This window comes from Xenopus laevis, chromosome 5L, assembly GCF_017654675.1.
Source record: "Xenopus laevis strain J_2021 chromosome 5L, Xenopus_laevis_v10.1, whole genome shotgun sequence".
Taxonomy (NCBI): Eukaryota; Metazoa; Chordata; class Amphibia; order Anura; family Pipidae; genus Xenopus; species Xenopus laevis.
In genome coordinates this window covers 161,967,232-161,981,167 of record NC_054379.1, presented here as the reverse complement: position 1 = coordinate 161,981,167, position 13,936 = coordinate 161,967,232, and the positions used below count along the sequence as shown (strand labels likewise).

Here is a 13,936-nt window from a genome sequence, read left to right as displayed (position 1 = left end):
CTTTATACACCAGTGCCTGATTTCGGGTGTGAGATAGTATGCATGGTTTTGGGCAGATTGGGCACATATCTTTTTAATGGAGAACTGAATCTTAAAAATGAATGTGGCTAAAAATGGCATATTTTATATAGTGAACTTATTGCCCGAGGCTAAAGTTTCAGCTTGTCAATAGCAGCAATGATCCAGGACTTCAAACTTGTCACAGGGGGTCACCATCTTGGAAAGTGTCTGTGACACTCACATGCTCAGTGGGCTCTGATTGGCTGTTGAGAAGCTAAGCTTAGGGCTCGTCACTAATTATCCAGCAGAAAATGAGCTTCCCTGGCTGTAATATAAGCTGATGCTACAGGTTTGCTGATTATTCAATTCTGATGCTAATTGCACTGGTTTCTGTGCTGCCATGTAGTAATTATGTGTATTAATTACTAATCAGCCTTATATTGTGACATTTCTATTCTATGTGTACTGTATATTGTGAGTGGGTCCCTAAGCTCAGTAAGTGACAGCAGCACAGAGCGTGTGCAGTGAATCAGCAGAAAAGAAGATGGGGAGCTACTGGGGCATCTTTGGAGACACAGATCTTTACTGCTAAAGGGCTGTGGTTGCCTTGGGCTGGTACAGAAGCACAAAACATCATGTACAACATTTCCACCTACTTCTTTAGTTAGGCTTTAGTTCTCCTTTTAGCTGTCAATACTGCCTGGTTACTAGCATCTGTTGGTGAATGGGTTAATAAACCACATTGTGTAGAGTTCTGAGCCAAGCAGAGTGAGTTCAGGAAGGGAGCAACGTTCTGCATCCTGAAGCGTGATCCTCTGCAAGGACATCAAGTAGAAATCTTAAAGGGATAAACTTTTAGTATGTTATAGAATGGCTAGTTCTAAGCAACTTTTCAATACTTTTTTTTATAGTTTTTGAACTATTTGCCTTCTTTTTCTGACTCTTTCAAGCTTTCAAATGACCCCATCTAAAAAACAAATGCTCTGTAAGGCTACAAATGTATTGTTATTGCTACTTTTTATTCCTCATCTTACTATACAGGCCCCTATTCATATTCCAGTCTCTTAATCAAATCAGTGCATGGTTGCTAGGGGAATTCGGATCCTAGCAACCAGACTGCTGAAACTGCACACTGGAGAGCTGCTGAATAAAAAGCTAAATAACTCAAAAAACACCAATAATAAAAAATGAAACCCAATTGCACATTGTCTCAGAATATCACTCTCTACATCATACTTAAAGTATCATCCTGTATAGACACGACAAAATATAGAAGATGTTACAGGAGTTAAATAAATAATAAAGAGTTGGGCCTGGGCATGCCGGTAGATTGCCTGGTACCCTTACAGGCCAGTCCAAGTCCTCCTTTGTCTGTAGGCTAGCCTGGTAACAATAATGCTTAATACCCATGTGAATACCAACAGTGAAGACAGAAAACAGACATAGGAAGGATGGGAGGAAATGTTTCTAATTAGGATGCCATAATTAGCTTCCTTTCTGGAGACAAGGATAATAGAGCAACAGCGATGTACAGGAATGCTTTCTACTACATAATATTCCATGTATTCTGATCTGCAGTGAACAATAGGAGATGCTATATTAGTAGACTCAGAAGAGACATTCTGTAGAGACAATACAACAGCGTGTGACAATGGGACTTCACGTGGTGCCCCGTCCCTTCCAGCTGTGTATATAGATTACAGCCTGATGATAAGGAAGTTTGGAGCGCCATGGAAAATGTCTCTTTTCTCTTGGCCCTCCTAAGAAACCCTATAGCTCAAAAAAAAAAAAAAAAGAAAAATATATATATTTCTTTTTACAGACAACAGATATAGCAACACTGAATAGTACACAATGGCAATGAGCCGATCAGAAATAAAATAAAGAGCTCAAACCTGAAATCTTTTGCAAAGCGTTCTAAGCAGATCATGGATCCTATACTAATTAGTTAGCAGCCCCCCCCATCCCGTGGGGGAAACTGACTTTTTAGCCCTGGATGGTAGGTCCTGGCAACTAAAAACAAATGCTCCCCTATTTAACATGTTTCATCATTCCCATCCTGATCCACTCTATCACACCCAAACATGCCCATGATACACCCAGACTTCTCCCATTCACCAACAAGCCCTGTTTTCTTTCAAGTCCACAAATTTGACCAACACATTTGTCATTGCCCCTATTGCTATAAATCCTCTGACAGGAGTCTCAACTTCCAGGGTTGGACTTGGCCAGTGGGACACTTGGAAAACACATGGATGACCGCCAACCCAAGTCTGCTTCTTCTTCTGGCTGGAAACTGCAGGCACCGATTGTGGCCTTCTACCCCTGCTCAATTGTATCCACAAGGAGTACACAGTAAGGTACGTGATGTGCCGCAGGAGGGGTTGGTGGCTCTCGCAGGGGATTTGGAAGCTCTGATGGCTGTGGTGGGGGGCCCCAAGATGGACACCCCAGTCCAACATTGCCAACTGCCACCCCAATGATGGCAGGCGCTATGAAGCTATAATGTGCCACCAGTAGTGATGGGCGAATCTGTCCCGTTTCGCTGAGAAATGTGGAACGGTAAAAAATTTGAGAAGCACATTGAAGTCAATGGGCGGTATATTATTTTGAAGCGCGGCAATTTTATACGACTCTTTTGTCCAAATTCATTAAAGTCAATGGGTGTCCGAATAATTTTGACGTGCGTCAATTTTTTTGTCTCAGCTAGTCTTCCCACAGTGAATTTTGGCGGCAGTTTCGCCGTTGGGCTGAATGCAGAAATTTGCCATCGGCTGAATCCGGAGGTTCGCCACTAATCCATGCTTGGCGAATAAATTCGCACGTCACTTGCCCATCACCTGTGCCACTTTGCCCTACTGTCTCCATCTTACCGCATTATACCTCCTGTCTCTTCCGCTCTTACCACTTTTATGGGTCTCAACCAAGACTCCCCAGCACACCCTAGCCTTCCTGTAGACCTGGTGCTACAGGGATCGGCACAACCCTTGTTTCAACTTGTCAACTGCCACATTTCAGAAGTACCACCCTTCATCTAGGGTTGTTCTTCAATTTACTTTCCCTCTTGTGCAAGAGTATGTTTTTGGGCCCCCAACACTGTATGAGACCCTGAGCATCAGATCCTATCTTGACTCCTCCAAAACAGTTCTTGGATATGACAAAATGCATTAAGATTGTATAAATTCTGTTATTATCCATTGGCTGTAAAAATGTAATACAGTATTCTTCAGTTCAGCGAAAGAATCCTATTATTGTGCCAGTGACACAATAGAATCCTTTGTTTGCAAATGTTTGTTTTCTACAGGCACCGACACAGACTGAGAGAAATATTTTATGGATACAAATCATATAATATCCATAGGACAAACCTCTCTGGAAGTACAACTAATTATTCTTTAGTTATATTCATAAAACAGATAATACCTCTTTCAAATAAGTCCAGGGGAGCTTACAATCTAAGGGCCCCATCACATTCATGTGTTGGAAGGACAGACTGTAAGCTCTAAGGATCACACAACATTCTGGACTGTGCATCTCTTGTGGATCATTCCCTGCCATTGGTGCTTTGTGAACACATATTCATCTTCATTTCCCACCTTTGTCTGGGTATCAGCTGCTTATTAAACACACAGGCTTAATATCTACAGTGAGATCCAGGAGGGGTTTCTCCTGCCGTCTGTTTACTGTGTGCATTGTGTTGATCCAAGCTATAGGTTTCTATGGAAATAGCTTTATTCAGGTGAGACTTTGAACTTCCTTTTTATCTTTGACATGATAATGTAATGTGTATTTCTCTGCAGAATAAAGAGCCAGGGGCATATTTGCTCTATGAAATAGAGGAATATTAAATATATTTATGTTTTGCACAATAAAATTCTTTCTGGCAACTAATTGGATTTTATTTTATTGCCCAGATTCAAATGTACAGACAGGCTTGCTATGGTTTGTTAGCACTACGATAATGCGGATAATCTTTCACAGGCAACAATCAGAAAACAGAATTATTCTCTTAATTCTCTTAAAATCGCCAGGGGACAGGCACACGGAGCACTTCGTTTTCTGAAGTCGTCTATATTTGCCTCACGAGGAACTTCAGGCGATTTTAGAAAACAAATCGATGCGTGTTCTTGCTCCCAGGCGATTTACATTTTAGCTGGTGGAAGGCAGGGGGAAGGTAGATCGGGGAGATTAGTCGCCACGAAGAAGAGGAGATTTGTCAACTGGCGACTAAACTCTCTGAATCTGCTCGTGTGGCCAGACCCTTACAGCAATGACTATACCACATACAGGTTCCGACTTTGTTGGTACAAAAAAGGCACATGCGTGGGGAGCAGATTGGAGGGGGTTGCGGTGGGGGGACTCAGAGGGGGCTTTGCGGCAGGAGTGGGGGGCCCTTAGACAGCAGCCCTTTGGCCCCAGCAGTGGCAGATTAAAGGGATACTGTCATGGGAAAAAACATTTTTTCAAAATGAATCAGTTAATAGTGATGCTCCAGCAGAATTCTGCACTGAAATCCATTTCTCAAAAGAGCAAACCGATTTTTTTATATTCAATTTTGAAATCTGACATGGGGCTAGACATATTGTCAATTTCCCAGCTGCCCCAAGTCATATGACTTGTGCTCTGATAAACTTCAATCACTCTTTACAGCTGTACTGCAAGTTGGAGTGATATCACCCCCCTCCCTTTTCCCCCCAGCAGCCAAACAAAAGAACAATGGGAAGGTAACCAGATAGCAGCTCCCTAACACAAGATAACAGCTGCCTGGTAGATCTAAGAACAACACTCAATAGTAAAAACCCATGTCCCACTGAGACACATTCAGTTACATTGAGAAGGAAAAACAGCAGCCTGCCAGAAAGCATTTCTCTCCTAAAGTGCAGGCACAAGTCACATGACTGGGGGCAGCTGGGAAATTGACAAAATGTCTAGCCCCATGTCAGATTTTAAAATTGAATATAAAAAAATCTGTTAACTCTTTTGAGAAATGGATTTCAGTGCAGAATTCTGCTGGAGTAGCACTTTTAACTGATGCATTTTGAAAAAAACATGTTTTATGATGACAGGATCCCTTTAAGATATTGTTTCCTGGGAATTATACTATGGTTTGAGTTGATAGGAGGGATGCAGAGGACCTTTCTCCCCTCTTCTCCCAAATCTCCGGGACCTATTTAGTACTTTATGGTAGATTAACCAAATGGAAAAGTTTTACAGAAACTGCACCCCTTATCCAGCAACCTCATATCCAGAATTCTCTGGAAGTCAGGACACTAGGAGGCTCACTAGTTTTCTACTGTCCCTGATTTCTTGATCAGTGGGTAACAATCAAAAAGAAAAAGGAGGATTGCACACTCTGAAAAAAAAAGGTAAAAAATTTACGACAACCAAAAGCTACATAGTACAATAACTCGCCCTACACGTTTCGACCACTAAGTGATGTTCATCAGGGACACAAAACAATAGCAAAAATAAAAAGGCAAACCGATTATCGCATCTGTACGGTTCTGCATTTTTATTTTTGCTCTTGCTTTGTGCCCCTGATGAAGATCACTTAGTGGAAACACGTAGGGCGAGTAACTGTACCTTGCAACTTTTGGTTGTAAAAATCATATGTTGACTTTTTGTATTCAGAGTGTGCAATCTTCCTTGATAAATCATTGGGTAGACTGGGAGTGGGTCTGGGCATGGCCAAATATGCAAATAATTTAAATTTAGAATTTTTGGGAAAAATGTGTTTACTAAAGTATAGGATATAGGAGATATCAGTTTCTCACCATATCCCACTTTTGTATACTCTTTGTATTTCTCTTACTTCTCTAGAGCAGAGATCCCCAACCTTTTGAATCCGTGAGCAACATTCAGAAGTAAAAGGAGTTGGAGAGCAACACAAGCATGAAAAATGTTCTTGGGGTGCCAAATAAGTGCTGTGATTGGCCATTTGGTAACCCCTATGTGGATTGTCAACCTACATTGAGGCTCTGTTTGGCAGTGCAACTGGTTTTTATACAATCAAAACTTGCCTCCAAGCCTGGAATTCAAAAATAAGCACCTGCTTTGAGGCCACTGAGAGCAATATACAAGGGGATGGAGAGCAACATGTTGCTCATGAGCTACTGGTTGGGGACCACTGCTCTAGAGCATTTATACTTCTTCCTGCAGATTGAGCCTTGCGTACAAAAGTCTGTGTTCTGTATTCCTCCTACTTGTTCCTTGCAAGGACTATCCAGCAGAGGTAGGACTGATAATTCTGTACAGTATATTCGCTATGAGTAGCTGAAGGCTTGGTTAGAACCAAAGGAACCTCAAATGGCACAACATGACGTAAAAAGAAAGCTACAAACTGCCCTACAAAGTCAAGTCTCTATTTTGTATTATACGATTCATGCTCTGAAAGCTCGATGATATTGATTTTTCGCTACGTTTACCCTTTAGACTAAAAAAAAAACAGGGCAAGAATGGTTGGGGAAGGGGGGATCACAAATCTCCATCTATGCAACCAGGTAGGTGCCATAATTACAAATCTCCCACCATTTAGTGGGTAGATATCTAGCTGTACATCAGGCAGCAGCCATTAATGGCCATTGTTCATCTGCCATTGACGTATAATGAGAGTGACTTGAATGTATGAGAAAGTATGGATGTACCTAATCCAGGATTCAGTTCAGGATTTGGCTAGGATTTGGCCTTTTTCAGCAGGATTCGGATTGGCCGAATCCTTGTGCCAAGCCAAACCCAAAGCCTAATTTACATATGTAAATTATGGGCAGGAAGGGAAATCACGTGACTTTTCGTCACAAAACAAGGAAGTAAAGAAATGTTTTTCCACTTTTTCCTTTTCTGCCCTAATTTGTATATGCAAATCAGGATTCGGATTCAGCCTAATCTTTCACAAAGGATTCTGGGATTTGGCCAAATCCCAAATTATGGATTTGGTGCATCCCTATGAGAAACCCATTTTGCCCATTAGGTGAATGAGCCTTTATGTAGCTGTGACTGCACCAATAGTTGGATTCTGCTCAAACCGGCCATGAGCTAGAATAGCAGATCAGGCCTTACTGACCCACCACTGGTGCAAGTATGGGCCATCTTAGGAGGCTGCATTCCCACTGGCTCCTAGCTGGTCTGTCTGGAAAGTAAACGTGGCTTTCCAGTTAGATCAGCAGATGGACACTGCATGAAAAGATTGGATGTAGGCACCCATTCCAATGAAAAGAAAGGAGGTTCCATCTAAATATTGGGAAGGGGTTTGTTACAGTGAGAGCTGTGAAGATGTGGAATTGTCTCCCTGAATCAGTGGTACAGGCTGATACATTAGATAGGTATAAGAAGGGGTTGGATGGTGTTTAGGGACTGGTCCCATTTTCATTTTGGAGTCAGGAAGGAATTTTTCCCCCCCTCTGAGACAAAGGGGCTTCAAATGGGTTTTTTTTTTTTTTCACCTTCCTCTGGATCAACTAGCAGTTAGGCAGATTATATCAATTGAAAAGGTTGAACTTCCTAGCAATCTCCGATAAGACTTGGATGGCAATTTGGGATACTGCTAAAAAAACATCGATATGTGCAGTCTCTAGTGAAAGAGCTTATAAAATCATATTCCGCTGGTACTATACTCCAACACGCATTAGTAAATTAAGTGGCAACCCAGATCACTCCAACTGCTTTAGAGGGTGTGGGGATAGAGGATCCTTCTTGCACACCTGGTGGACTTGTACAATAGCTCAAGCATTCTGGAAAATGGTAGCGACTCTGCTCTCTGAGGTTCTACATACCACTATACAAGCAACACCACACACATTCTTGCTAGGGATGAAGATCCGAGCAATACACTTTCCACAATCTCGCAAATTAACCACACACATTCTTACAGCAGCAAGATCTCTATTAGCAGCAAATTGGAAACAGCCAAATATTCCAGGGCGTCCAGCGTTAATATCAAAGATAAACTGGATTAGAGCAATGGAATCCATACGGATTCAAGATAGAAGCTATGAAGGGGAGTTGGAGTGGCATCCGTGGGCCCAGTACTTGAATGACCTGCAGACCAGAGGTACGTTTTGCTGAATGCAGGATGTTCTATCATTTACTATAACTAGATAATGATACTATTCCATCTTTCTCCCCTTTTCTTTCCCTTCTCTTTCTGATTGTCCTCCCCTATTCCTAATCCCCCCCCCAACAAAGAAACAATGAAGCACGGTGTGCTAAATCTGGAATATTGGGACAGGAGATGTCTCATTCTAGCATTCATGGATAGAAATGTTTGGATAATATATTGTTCTTCAGACTAATGGTACAATTAGATTTCAGTTTTGTATGTTATCTCTAGCATGCTCTTCCTTCGTTCCATATGTTGCAATGTTCTTTTTTCTGGCAATTAAAACTGAATAAAAATTTTAAAAAGAATGGTTGTGGGTGCACACCTGAGGCCAATTTCAAAAAAGTCTAATTTCCTGTCTCAGTAATTCAAGTAAAAATGCTAGTGCATATAGTTTTGAAACAGGGGTTATTTTGTTACAAAGTTATGATCATAAAATTGATAAGCCACCATACCGCGTCAAGGTAAACCCCATACGGTGGTCCCTAACTTGTTTACCTTTAATCATAGTAAAATAGGTATCTTACCTCTCTTCTTAATAGCATTACTTTATGTGAACAGCTCCTATGCCTTGGTTTTAAACTGTGAGCTAAATCCTCCCCCGCCAACTGCTATGCGGCTTTTAAATGGGAGAGACTGCCTTCAGGCTAGATCCTCCCATGCCGCTAGCATTTTCGGCTTTTAAGGGAGAGTGATTGCACAAACCAAAGCAAATAATTAAAGGGACAATAGGACCACCAAAAATCTAAAAGGGTGGGTATGAGGGTGCAACAAACCACATGGAGCTTAGCCATAGCTCCCAGCAAATACAAAAAAGAATGGTTGTGGGTGCACACCTGAGGCCAATTTCAAAAAGTCTAATTCCCTGTCTCAGTAATTCAAGTAAAAATGCTAGTGCATATAGTTTTGAAACAGGGTTTTTTAGTTACAAAGTTATGATCATAAAATTGATAAGCCACCATACCACGTCAAGGTAAACCCCATAAGCCGCATAGCAGTTGGCGGGGGAGGATTTAGCACACAGTTTAAAACCAAGGCATAGGAGCTGTTCACATAAAGTAATGCTATTAAGAAGAGAGGTAAGATACCTATTTTACTATGATTAAAGGTAAACAAGTTAGGGACCACCGTATGGGGTTTACCTTGACGTGGTATGGTGGCTTATCAATTTTATGATCATAACTTTGTAACTAAACAACCCTGTTTCAAAACTATATGCACTAGCATTTTTACTTGAATCATTGAGACAGGGAATTAGACTTTTTGAAATTGGCCTCAGGTGTGCACCCACAACCTTTCTTTTTTGAATAAAAATTTTCAATACAAAAAAAAAGAAAAGGTTGAACTTGATAGACGTGTATCTTTCAACCTATCTAACTATGAAATAACAAGGGTAGCAACTCACTGTTGCTCTTCTGTTGCTTATTTGTCCATATCCAACTATGGACAGTGGTGGCCGGACAGTTGCAAAAACCCTAGAAAGCAGGATATATTAGGCAGCTGTTCCTGGTTTTCCTTGCTGTTAAGGCATGGTTATCAGGGAGATCTGGCCACCCACCCCATACTCGCAACTAGACCTCTGCAAGTTGAGTAGGGTCATTTAGACTGTTTTATAACATGAAGAGGATCATGTATGAATTTTTGCAAAAATACAGTTTTGATCACTATAAATATATAACTGGAGGGGCTACGTGTTAACCAGGATCCAAGCTGACCTTGCATATTTTTACTTATTTGTGTACAGTAAGATCAGTGTCGGAGAATTAATCCCAGAGGATAAAATAGGTTCGGGTTGATTAAATACCCCACAAAAGATCCATTGAGAGAGCATTATTAAGCCGCTTATTCCCACAGTGCCTTTGTTGGGACTAGCAGAGAAAGCTAAGGGGTATTATGTTTTAGTGGGGCCTGAGCTCCGCTTCCCACACTTCATTCATTCTCCTGGATCTTGGCGCTGCTCCAGGGGCCCGTCGTGTCAGTACTGGAAATAACTGGGCTAGTGTTTGATTTGCCACTGAACTACAGTTCACTGCATTACAACTCTGCTTCACCTTTAGCCCTTCCCTCACTTTCTTGCCACTTCCTGCATTTATTATATTTTCCTTATTTTCTCTGGAAGGGTTAGAAAAAGCTTTTCTTAACAACGAGATCCAGTTTGGCTCAGTACCAAAGAATTTCCTAAGGCCGGTACAGAGATTGTATTGTCCTTGTGCAACTCACAGCCCAGCGCCGGGTGAATTCTAGTAGATGCTTGGGGGCAAATTCACTAAAGGGTCAATTTTCGCCAGCGCAGGATCTGCTACATATCACACCACTTTGCTAGGCGTAAATGTATAACCACTACACTAATTCACTAAAATTCGAAGTTGTGTCTCGGTATCCGATACAAGAGTCCTCTGCACTCAACCAATTATCAATATATTTAAGACAGAGACATTTTGTGCATACTGCTACTGAAAAATGCCTTACCCTTTAAACAAAACAGGGATTGTTTGTCCATATATTGCAATATATTTAAGCTGAACAACTACGTCAAAGTCATCCCATATCTGGCCAGTCCTACGCTTAATTTTCATCTGATTCATTAAGAATTCAATTGCTTCATTATACATTTTACAAAGGGACTAAGTTTTACCTACAACTTACCGTATATACTCGAGTATAAGCCGAGTTTTTCAGCCCCCAAAATATGCTGAAAAACTCTACCTAGGCTTATACTCGGGTCAAGCGCAAAAACGGTCGCCGGCGTCCACGAATAGTCGCCGGCGTCCACGAATAGTCTCCAAGAATATTCGCTGGCATCCAAGAATGGTCGCCGGCATCCAAAAGCGAGACGCCGGCACCTCCAATGGGAGCAGAAACCCTCAATTTTTTGATTGAAACTTACCAGAAGCTGCTGCATTTCTCACCCCGGGCCTAGGCTTAAACTCGAGTCAATAAGCTTTCCCAGTTTTTGGAGGTAAAATTAGGTACCTCGGCTTATACTCGGGACGGCTTATATTCGAGTATATACGGTACTTGCTGCTTTCAAAGTAAAACTCCCAAACTTGGCTGCCCTTTTATTAGACACCAGTGGGATCACCTGACTATAGCTGAGAAGGGTGGGAGCTACAACATGGAGCTGGTCACTGCTCCTGTACAACTTTCCCTTGTTTCTCGGTATCCGAGCCCTGATGAAGTTTTGCTAGCGTTAATTCGCCAGCATGAGCATTTTATAGCGAACTTTCGCTAATGTTCATTTTTGCATAGAGAAACTTAGTACACTTACACTCAATTTGAATAGGGTGAGTACATATAAGTCATACAGTATATACTGTGTCTTTATTAGAGATGTTGGTGCAAATGCTTGAAGTGGCCACTTATTATTACACATGTCCAAGGAAGCAAAATAAAGACAAAAGAGATCCTCTTATGCCCTAGACATGAGCCCCCCCCTAAAATAAATGTGGCATGCCCCTCAAATGGTTGGAAAAAAAATGTTAACACAAAAATCTTCAACAGTTAGAACTTTTAAAGGCAATCCCGCATTAAAATATGAAAAAAAAAAACCGCCAGCGTTTTTTTTTGTGGAATTTTTATGACTTTTCGGCATACAGGATATGATGTCACTGACATAAGATTGAGGAGGATGTAGCTTCATCATATCAGTTTGGCAGGTCTAAGGTGGAGAAGGAAACTCTTGTGAAAGAGGTAACATTCTGTAAAATTTGCACCTTAAGTGTAACTATCGTTAGCCTGAGCGAAAAATTCGCCTGGCGATAGGGCATGAAACTGCGCTAACAATGGTCTCTTTTTCTACGTTTATTAATAAATTGGATTTCTTGCGAATTTTAGCTAGCGAGGGCAACTTTGCCCTTTAGTAAATCTGCCCCATGGTCTTAATTAAAGGGGAAGTTTTTTAAACGACACCTCAACGCAGTCCCTAAGCATTGTTTAGCAAATACCTGGGCATGGACACAAATGCGGATTTTCAGTGTGGTCCGTGACGCGTTTTTTTTTTTTTAAAAGCTGACCGCCACTTAAATATGTTGCGTAATGTGCCATTGCCTAAGCTTGAAACAGCATATTTATGCGGTGGTCGGCTTTTTTTAAAAAAAAAAAAAAAATGCGGTGCAGACCGCGCCGAAAATCTGCATGTGTGTTCATGCCCTTAGGCTACTAACCTGTACCTTTATGACCAGTTTAAGTTTAAGTGTAAATATGCTTAGTGGTTTCAAGCTTAGGCAATGGCACATTACGCTAGCGTATATACACTGTGGTCAGTTTTTTAAAAAACTGCATCGAGGACTGCGCCAAATATCCACATGTGTGTTCATGCACTTAAGCTGGTCATGGACATACAGTACAGGTTATTAGCCTATGTCGGACGAACAACTGTCTGTGCCAATCTCCAACAACTATGTAAATTTGCGAGGTAATGGGGAAAGGTATTGGTACTGGCCTCCTCCACCGCCAGTTATCCATATAGCAAAAAAAAATTAAAAGCCAAAAGTGAGGAACGGCAGTTGTTTGTCCCGAAACGTCTGAACATGACTCACGTGTCTACAATAAATTTGGGAACACCCCACATTTGATCAAGGTATTGGCTTTTCATTTTTTTTGCTAATCTTCCAACAACTAACCATTCAGATTAAAATAATAAAGAGAACAAATAACACAATGCTTGGGCCATTAATTGACAGACGGCAATCGTATTAAAGTGTTGGCCGACAAATAGTAATGACAGTCAGTCGCCCATTGATATCAGCAGACAGGTAATACATGCAGAGATATTATCGTTAGCCAACAGAAATCTTCTAACCTGTTTGATCGCCATGTTACTAAAAATGTCGGGACACTCCACACAGTCTGAAAATTGTACGAAACAAAGGTCCATACGATAATATCTTTGCGTCTATGGCCAACTTTAGTCTTGGTTTTACTGATGCTTGTTTTGTTTCCTCCTCCACAGCTAAGCTTTCTCCTACTCTTGCTCTTTGGTTAATTGTGTCAGCCACATCTTCAGGCAGCAATACTGTAAATCACTCGTGCTTTTCTGGTTTATAAAGTTCTCCGTCTTGTGCTGCAACCGCACAACAGCAGTGCAACTAGAACTCAACAAACCTGATTGGCTGGGTCCTCAATTTTATGTTTACTGGGGTCCCCTGCCTCAGATTCAGAAGATACTCCTGGAGAGGTATCCATGGCACTTTATTTTAAGGGGTGTCCTTTGATCCTGTCTGTCCCATGGGACACTATATGCTCCCACATAGGATCAACATAACCTGTAAACAGGGGTCCCCAACCTTTCTTACCCATGAGCTACATTCAAATGTAAAAAAACTGTTGGGGAGCAACATAATCATGAAAATAGTTCCTGGAGGTGCCAAATAAGGGCTGGGATTGACTATAGGCAGCTCCTCTGTGGACTTGCAGCCAATAGGAGGTTCTGTTTGGCAGTACACCTAATTTTTATGCAACCAAAACTTATCTCTGTCAGGAATGCCAGCAGCTGGCGCGTCCGTCCACGTGGGTAGCAGCAGCATTTTGACACCTACGCCCTGAAGCAGGCGCGATTACGTCACACGATTGGTTCAATATTCAAAGATACAAACCCTTCCAGGTCATGGGTTCAATGCCCAATTATAGGTTTTGTTTGGAACATGCCTGGGTGCTTTGTAATTTGTGCTGAACTGATTTCTGGACTTCTGACCCTGCCTGAATCTTGACTTTGCTGTTTATCTGCCTGCCTATTGATCTCGATGTTGCCTGATCCCTAATTGTACTGCTAACTTGGACTTTGATCCCTGGGCTTACTCCTTGGTCTGGACTACACCCGATGGGAGCTGATAGGCCTCCTGA

The 13,936-nt window shown here is 41.6% G+C and overlaps 1 protein-coding gene across 2 annotated transcripts in view; it reads right to left on the bottom strand.

The window, feature by feature from the left end:
- Positions 1–8,648, bottom strand: part of paqr8.L (progestin and adipoQ receptor family member VIII L homeolog) — a 39,783-nt gene extending 31,135 nt beyond the window's left edge. Inside the window, 1 exon segment of one of the 2 annotated variants that reach the window (NM_001085861.1) lies at positions 8,623–8,648. The gene's annotated coding sequence lies outside the window, so the exon portion shown is untranslated. 2 annotated transcript variants of the gene reach the window in all.
- Between the last annotated feature and the right edge of the window lie 5,288 nt (positions 8,649–13,936).